At 41.9% G+C, this 9,408-nt stretch overlaps 1 long non-coding RNA gene across 3 annotated transcripts in view; it reads right to left on the bottom strand.

The window, feature by feature from the left end:
- Positions 1-1,360: 1,360 nt before the first annotated feature.
- The window catches only part of LOC120516144, a 32,074-nt gene continuing 24,026 nt past the window's right edge, over positions 1,361-9,408 (bottom strand). For 2 of the 3 annotated variants that reach the window (XR_005630795.1, XR_005630793.1), the window contains one exon: positions 1,361-2,762. This is a non-coding gene — a long non-coding RNA (uncharacterized LOC120516144). Of the gene's footprint in view, positions 2,763-6,407; positions 6,437-9,408 lie in introns of those variants that run through there. The other variant, XR_005630794.1, reaches the window with a different exon arrangement.

Genomic DNA, 9,408 nt, shown 5'->3' with positions numbered 1-9,408 from the left:
AAACACAACAGAAATGAATTAATAGGATTTTACTTTCTACCTGATATTTTTGTGTGCTGTAAATGTTACATTTAAATCCCTTAAAGGGGAGTCATATTTTTTTCTAGCAATGCAAGAAAGTATAAATTTTCTCATTAGGCTCATATGATCTGCCACATCTCTAACTGCACTAATCAATCTCGAGTCACTTTATGTGCCTTTACTCCAAGCACATGTTTGCTATTAGGGTGTGTGCTCTTGCCCTTCTACGCCTGTTTCAATGAATCTCAGTGGACTAGTTTTGCCAGATTTCAGCCTCACTGTCTCACAACCGGCCAGAATGTATCTTGTGTTTTGCCGTATTCTGCAATCTAGACATCAATCTATTGTAGTGCTTTTAAAACCTGTCATGTATCCATTAATCTAGTAAATGCTGGCTCTAAATAGCTCCTCGCCCTGCCAGTAATGGTGAAATGTAGCTCTGTTTCCGTACTGAAAACAGTTGTCATAATTTGCTATCCCCCAATTGCTTAAAATTGGCTCATGTCAAAAACTTTGTTCTTTATGACACCATAATTCAAAAATATGACATCTTCTCAAACTGGAGGGAATGCCAAGCCTGACACAGCTGTTTCATATTTCATATTGTTTCTAATTGGAACAATAGGGAGATTTTATTGCAACGTTCCGAAAGTTTATAGAGTGCCGTCCATATAAGGTAACACGCTACAAAGCCTCAAAATGACATTCTTATGGGCCTGAAATCTCATTAAATGTCATCTATGTCACAGATGTGCACTACTAAAAATGAATATATATGTGTGTATATGTGTGTGTATGTGTGTAATAACGAGGACACCCCTGTGTGCCAACCCAACCCAGGATAAAAATGCCAAGAAGTCCAAAATATATCAAACATAATAGTTTATTTAACAAAAACAGAAGGGAGGAATAACAGTTTATAACAGGAAAAAAAGTGTTAAAAAGCCTTCAAAGCCCCCTTCATCAACAGAGCTCCTAGAGAGAGACGGCATTAAGCCAAAGCTATACACATATTAAGGACATTTTAAACTTGTCAAAAGAGTGTTGGTTTATTAAACTACAGTACCACACAGAATTATATGTGAATAATTAAAATGTGTGTGAGTGTATATATGTATATATATATATATATATACAGTATATGTAAACTGTATATCTGTATATATATATATATATATATATATATATATATACATAGAGAGAGAGTATATATATTTATTCTTATGTTCTATTTATACATACACATATTTCAATTATTATATACTGTATACATTATATTATAAATATATATATTTTATTACAGTATTGGTCGAAATTTTGGATATGTCCATATATTTTCTTGTTTTTCATAGAATTTAATTTTTTTTTTTTTAATTAAGTTACCATTTCATTAATTTAAAAATACAAATGAGTCATTCCTAGTGTTGCTAAAGGTTGTTACTGCTAGAGATAACTGATTTTTAATTTACTATTCACATTGGGCTGCAGTGCCCCATTTTCAGCAGCCATTCCTTTAGTGTCTGAGTCGTCAATTCCCTTCACTTTAATCAGTCGTGTATAAATGCTATTTGGTTATTAGAGAAACCTTAGTAATCGAGTTAGCAGAGCTGAAACATGCTACTCTATTCACATGGGTTGTGAGACACTGGCATTCCTAAAGCTCAGTTCTGTTCTCAAAATGGTTTTCTCTGTGTCCAAACCTTTGACTGGTAGTGTTTGTGTGTTTGTGTGTGTGTATGTATAAATGTATTTTTACCAACCTGCAGGTGCAGCTGACCTCCAGACCGAGACTTGGTTCCCCAACGGCCAGGGCACTGACACTGAGGCTCACCCTCCCAATCCTCCTCGACTCATACTGTCTTTCGCAGCGAGTCCTCCACACTGCCGGTCACTCCAACTCCTAGAAACTGATCAGCTGGAGCGACCACTTCCTTCAGCCCCCGAATGTCGGCCAAACACTCATTCCAGGGGCTTTCCTGGAAATGACTGCCTTAACCAATGAGCCCACTCGCTCGCTCACTCACTCCCAGACCTGCTCTTACAGCTTCCTGCCTCTCATCCTTCTCATCCATCTCTTTTCTTTCTTCTTCCCTCCCTACTAATAATGGGGACATGACACAGGTGTGGCGATCAGCATCTCGGACATGGGCGATCCCGCACCTGTGCACCTCAGTGCGGAAACACCCACGCCCGTATCGCAGCCACACTACCGCGCCACCTCTTTAATCCACAAGTGTGGCGATTATTTATTTACAAAACTTGTTTAGAGCCACTGATCCACTGTACCTCATGCCCTCATCTATGTTTGGAGAACTTAAGAGAGTTCCTTGGACTTCATGGCTTGATTTTTGTCCTGACAGTGTAAATTGTTGTACTTTATATACACAGGTACCCATGTGCCTTTCTAAATAATGTCCAATCGATTCAGTTTGGTATATGTATCATCTGTAAATTTCTGTGATCTTTTGACAAGCTCCAAAAATATTCTCATTTAATTGTTCATGGTCAAAACCAAAACCATGAATGTCAAATTCGAAAAGTGTTATGAAGTTATGAAATGTGGACCTACCTGTGAGGTGTGTTCATGGAGGCACAGAAAGAGAAATGGCTGGTTCAACAACACAAAGGCACGCCACAGAAGGAAGCGTCACTGATGGTTCAGTTCAGGGTGTGGAGACCTGTCGCTCATTCTAAACCCTGGACTGCCGGCACACCACCATCATGGTGTTACTTCATACCTGCTGAGGAAGGATATCCAGTTGAGTCTGCATGTGTCGCGGAAGGCACCAGTATGTCAAGAGCACATATGCCAGCCGTGCAAGGAGCTGTCAGAATTAAAATCCCAGAGAAGTTCAGGAAGTAATCTGAAATAGGGGTGAAAGCACATGTGCATGGTGAGTAGAGACACTGGGAAATAAGGTGCTTCCTTCTGCAATGATGGCGTCACTGCTTAGGTGTGCTGGGTGGATAAAAGAGAAGATTGGACAGTTATTCTGTGCCCAGCATATAAAACCAGAAAAGAACCAGCAGGGGTCATCTTTTGACCGATTGGCATTTGGAGAAGGTTAGCTGAGTGAGTGTGCAGCGATCTTTATGGTAGCATTTCTTATTTTGTCCTCTTTGATTTTTGACTAACGTCTGAAGGAAGAAGAAGATGAATGGTTTTGTTTGCTTTTGCTGGTTTTCATCACTTACATATTTAGGGCCACTGTGCATATTGTAAACATACAGCATCACTTCTTTTGGTTTCTTATTGTATGTGTTCAGTGTCATCGTAGAAGAACTGTGTTGTTATTGCATGGAACTAACATTATTGTTCCTGGGCCTATAATAAAATACATTTGTGTGTTTTGTATTTTTTGGATCTTCCTTGGAATTTGTGCTACCATTTTTCTCTCACTGCTCCATTCAGATATGACTACATATGCCCAGAGTTTGACAGTCTCTGTAGAGATGCCAGTATACTGGGCATTACATGGTAGTAAAGTGCTTAACATTCCATACATTACCATCTTTAATTAACAGGCTACCCTAAAGTGCCCAGGTATGAGGAGGTGAAGGCGAGTGTGTGGTGTGATGGACTGGCACCCTGTTCAAGGCTTGGCTCCTGCTTTGTGCCCAGTACCCCTTTGTCTGTTCTTGTTAGCCTGAACCAAAATAACTGAGTGTGATGATGGATGGTTTATAACGTTTTTTTCCATTTTGGAAAAAATTTATTGCCTGGAAGTGTATTCAGAATGCTACGATTTTGTTTTGCTCAAGCATATGCATATTTTATTTCAGATTCAACAGATTATTATCAAACAAGTTGCAGCAGCTGGTATTTTTCACACAATTCCATAATTTAGTAAATTTTGTGGGTGGAAGTGAATTCTTACAGAGCAATCATCCTTATGTAATCCCCTCTAGTGATATGTTTTCATTCATAAAAGAAATGTGTTAATGAAGCTGATTTAAAATGTATTTACTTGTTTACAAGTGCCCCAAACCTTAAACACAGTAACACCTAACACACTTTGAGGTTTAAATACAAACCGGATTCCAAAAAAGTTGGGACACTATACAAATCGTGAATAAAAACGGAATGCAATGATGTGGAGGTGCCAACTTCTAATATTTTATTCAGAATAGAACATAAATCACGGAACAAAAGTTTAAACTGAGAAAATGTATCATTTTAAGGGAAAAATATGTTGATTCAGAATTTCATGGTGTCAACAAATCCCAAAAAGTTGGGACAAGGCCATTTTCACCACTGTGTGGCATCTCCCCTTCTTCTTACAACACTCAACAGACGTCTGGGGACCGAGGAGACCAGTTTCTCAAGCTTAGAAATAGGAATGCTCTCCCATTCTTGTCTAATACAGGCCTCTAACTGTTCAATCATCTTGGGCCTTCTTTGTCGCACCTTCCTCTTTATGATGCGCCAAATGTTCTCTATAGGTGAAAGATCTGGACTGCAGACTGGCCATTTCAGTACCCGGATCCTTCTTCTACGCAGCCATGATGTTGTGATTGATGCAGAATGTGGTCTGGCGTTATGTTGTTGAAAAATGCAGGGTCTTCCCTGAAAGAGATGACGTCTGGATGGGAGCATATGTTGTTCTCGAACCTGAATATATTTTTCTGCATTGATGGTGCCTTTCCAGACATGCAAGCTGCCCATGCCACACGCACTCATGCAACCCCATACCATCAGAGATGCAGGCTTCTGAACTGAGCGTTGATAACAACTTGGGTTGTCCTTGTCCTCTTTGGTCCGGATGACATGGCATCCCAGATTTCCAAAAGAACTTGAATCGTGACTCGTCTGACCACAGAACATAAAACGCCTGAGCTTGTGGATCTTGCTTAGAGATGGCTTCTTCTTTGCACTGTAGAGTTTCAGCTGGCTACGGCAGATGGCACGGTGGATTGTTGTTACTGACAATGGTTTCTGGAAGTATTCCTGAGCCCATTCTGTGATTTCCTTTACAGTAGCATTCCTGTTTGTGGTGCAGTGTCGTTTAAAGGCCGGAGATCACAGGCATCCAGTATGGTTTTACGGCCTTGACCCTTACGCACAGAGATTGTTCCAGATTCTCTGAATCTTCGGATGATGTTATGCACAGTTGATGATGATAGATGCAAAGTCTTTGCAATTTTTCGCTGGGTAACACCTTTCTGATATTGCTCCACTATCTTTCTGCGCAACATTGTGGGAATTGGTGATCCTCTACTCATCTTGGCTTCTGAGAGACACTGCCACTCTGAGAAGCTCTTTTTATACCCAATCATGTTGCCAATTGACCTAATTAGTGTTTATTGGTCTTCCTGTTCTTTGTTATGCTCAAATTTACTTTTTCCAGCCTCTTATTGCTACTTGTCCCAACTTTTTTGGGATTTGTTGACACCGTGAAATTTTGAATCAACATATTTTTCCTTTAAAATGATACATTTACTCAGATTAAATGTTTGATCTGTCATCTACGTTCTATTACAAATAAAATATTGACATTTGCCATCTCCACATCATTGCATTCCAACTTTTTTGGAATCCGGTTTGTAAAAAATATTTACTAAACTACAGCACCTTCACAAATGATCACCTCTACAAAGCTCGATGACAATACCAATAAATCATCCAGTTTCGTCCTCCTCCTTTCCTCCAATTAAGTGTTGCCCACCGCCTCCCGACTCTGACTCCCCAATGTCAGGTGATAGGCTTCATTTCAAACTGGACCCTGGAACACTTCTGGTGCCACACCGTGTCTTCCTGGAAGCACTTCTGGGTCATACAGAAAGTAGGGATGTCCTCCCCTGACAGTGCCCTCTATTGGCACCCAGAGACACCAACAGGGTTGCACTTTCAGACTCCAACTCCCAATTACCCCTGTGGGTGTCCCAAAGGGGCTGCCACAAAAGGACCACTGCCACCTGCCATACTGGGAATGGAACTGCTCACTACTTCGTTCATCTGTGGGCCCAAGCAATACTTTATTTCAGGTCGGGCACAAAGTTGCTTCTTTGTCCAGCCAGCCAAATTGTCTGTCCTACTGTCTTGGTATGTAATGACCCTATGTATATATATATCTGTGTGGGAATATATTGTCACAAAACTCACAATGAGACATAGCAAGATTTGGGGCAGCCACCATATAATTTGGTATCCTGGCTGCAAATCGTCTTTTAAATGATAGCACTGCTGTGCTCAAAACCGAGTCCAATACAGAACTGAGGGAATAGGGAAAAGGTGGAGGCTTTTAAAGGGGAAGACAGGAAGTGAAGTCAAAGGGGTCGGGCTCATGGAGGTCTCCTGTCATTGGTGCGAGCCCAGACGTGACATCACAGGGGCCGGAGCCAGCAAGGTCTCCTTCCATTGGCTCGGTCCCGGAAGTGATGTCAAGAGGACCAGGTGGAATCTCCCGTGAATGTCCTGCAGGCAAGGGAGAAAAAGAGTCAGTGCACTCTGCCACATCCCGGTATGTCTTGGAACTGTCCTTACTCAAGCCCTTTAGCTGCCTTCCATGTGCACGTGTGTGACAATATATATATATATATTGTATATATGTATATATGTGTGTGTATATATGTGTAAATATTCATGTGTTCATATATGTGTCTGTGTGTATATATATATGCGTGTGTGTTGTGGACTGGGACCCGGACACAGGCAGATGGACAACATGGTTCCACCACAGACCGTTTATTTACAAGACTTATTTACAATTTTAACGTGCACTACAAACCCCAGTGCCTCCAGCACTGATTCCCCCAATGTCCAGGCCACACAGTTTCTCTGCCTTTCTCCTGGCCGCCTCTAGTCCTCCCTCCAGCTCCGTCCTCTTCCACCCGACTTCTGCCGATGACTGGAGGAGGCGGCCCCTTAAGTAGGAACCCGGATGGGCTCCAGTTGCTTCCCGGCACTCCCCTTTGGACACACCCCTGTGTGGCGGAAGTGCCAGCTGTGCACCCGGAAGCCGTCCGGGTGTCTCCTGTCTTCTTCCCCAGGCTCCAGGGTTCCTCAGGCATCGGGGCGCTGCCTGGAGGTGGCCACGGGCCCCTACAGGGTTGGGCTTCCAAGCCCTCTACCCGTGGCCCCCAATACAACCAGGGTGATCGCCCCCTTGCGGTCTGGAGGAGGCACAAGCCCTCCTCCGGTCCTCCTAGGCGTCCCAGCTGGGCTCCAGCCCTGGCCGGGTACCACACGGGATATTCCGGCACCGGGGCGCTGCCTGGCGGTGGCCACAGGTCCCTACAGGGCTGGGCTTCCAAGTCCTGTACCCGAGGCCCCAACATAACCAGGATGGGCGCCCCCTCGCGGTCTGGAGGAGGCACAAGCCCTCCTCCAGTCCTCCTGGGCGTCGGACCACAGTGTATATATATATACGTATATGTATATATATGTGTATATGTATATATGTATGTATATATGTGCATATGTATATATATATGTATGTTACAACAAACTGCCAGGGCCCTAAAAAATATTTTGTTGTAATGAAAATTTCGTTGTAATGAGATTCTGTATTTGTTACTATAGTGCTTTCTTTAACTTGCATCCAGGCGTTTGCAATCATTCAAATAGCTTCTTTTAGATTAATTTTAATCTTCTCCTGCCTACAAGTTATGCTGACGAGAATTTTTCTCAGCATTTCCTTGCGATAATACACTTTCAGGGTGCGAATGATGCCCAAACCCAATGGCTGAAGCACTGCCATGCAATTGGTTGGGAAGAATTCAGCGCGAATATTATCTAAATGCGGAAGCCTGTTGTGGGCAGCACAATTATCAATCAGAAGCCAAATCATCCTTTTCTTCTTCTTCATATTGTGAGGTTTCTGAATTCTTTTGGGATGCCCCACCCAATGGGAATGACACGCTGAAGTGCGTCCAGAAGCGTGATTGCCACGTCTGTGGAAGACTGTTTGTCCGTTGCCGAGGCAGGGCAACAGCAGGCTCACAGCGGTGCAGTGAAGGGCCACAGAAGCGAATCATAAAAGATCAGGGTTGGGCTATAAGTCCCTGTCTTACACCCCAAAACATGAGGCTGAGTCTCAGTACTTTAGAAAAACCAGCTTTATTCAGCTTGAAACAGGAACAGCACGGTTATTTATTGTAGCGTGATCTACCACTCTGCTATACACAGACACAGCAGTCAGGTAGGTTAGTGACCAAGTAATCCTGTTCCCTGCATTTACAATGTTCCTTTTATCACCAATCAAGATCTTTTCTGTTTCCTTCGGTGAAGAGCCATAGCAGAGCTGTGGGCCTGCTGTTGCCCCAGTAATGCATCAACAGTCTTCCACAGACACGGTGATCGCACTTCAGGACGCTCTTCTATGTGCTGTCTAGTTGGGGGAAGTCCCAAGTGAGTTTAGAAACCTCACATTTTCTTGAATGAGTGCCGCATTAATAGGAATGTTTCTTGAACGAGCATCACTGAACCACATAAAAACGACCTTTTTGACGTCTTCAAATGCAGCAGTTCACATACATTTGCAACCTGAGTTTTTTCTACTTTTTTTGCTCAGTCTTTGAAGAAAGTTGACAGTGTCGCTGGCAAAGTTCCGAATTCACTGGCAATGTCTTTTTTCTTTTTGCCGCAATTGAGAGCTGCAAAAATGAAAAGTTTTGAACTGAATTGAACTATTATTGTTTTTTCATGTCTGCCATTTCTGTAGGAGGGTGACAATGAGTTAAATTCCAATGGATGTTTGACGAGCAATAAGCAAAAGGTATCACTGAAAACCACCAAAAACAAAAACAACAAAAAAACAGTACGAGGAAAGTTCGAAGAAAGAAAAAAAAAATGACAGTGTTTCTGTTTGGGGGATCGTTGTGCATAACTGAGCTGCGGCCACAGAACTAGCTGCCCTGTGGATGATACATTCAGGAATTTCAAGGTCACTTCATTGTAATGAAAGTATCTGTTGAATGTACTTCATAGTAACAAGATTTCTATACACTCGTTTCATATGGGGAAACAGTCGGGACCATAAAAATATTTTGTTGTAAGGAAAATTTCGTTGTAAAGATATTTGTTGTAACGGAATTTTACCTGTATTATATATATATGTATGTGTGTATATATATATATATATATATATATATATATATATATATATATATATATATATATATACACTGTATTTATAGGGTGGGCACCCTAAAATTTCCAGAATTGCTTAGAAAATAAACAGCAGTAGGGTGTAGTTATTGAATATGCTGCTAGGTATCATATGCCTACAGTCTTGTTAACATTGGTAGACAAATGTAATTTAATGTAACAAATTGATCCCTTTGATATGAGGCCAGTGGCGTTTGAATGTGCAGTGCAGTATACTGTGTGTGAACACTTTTGCTCTTTCAGGTGTACCCATGTCTTTATGGCAGCAGTGTACCTGT

Source organism: Polypterus senegalus, chromosome 15 (assembly GCF_016835505.1).
Source record: "Polypterus senegalus isolate Bchr_013 chromosome 15, ASM1683550v1, whole genome shotgun sequence".
Lineage (NCBI taxonomy): Eukaryota > Metazoa > Chordata > Cladistia > Polypteriformes > Polypteridae > Polypterus > Polypterus senegalus.
This window is presented reverse-complemented; position numbering and strand designations above follow the sequence as displayed.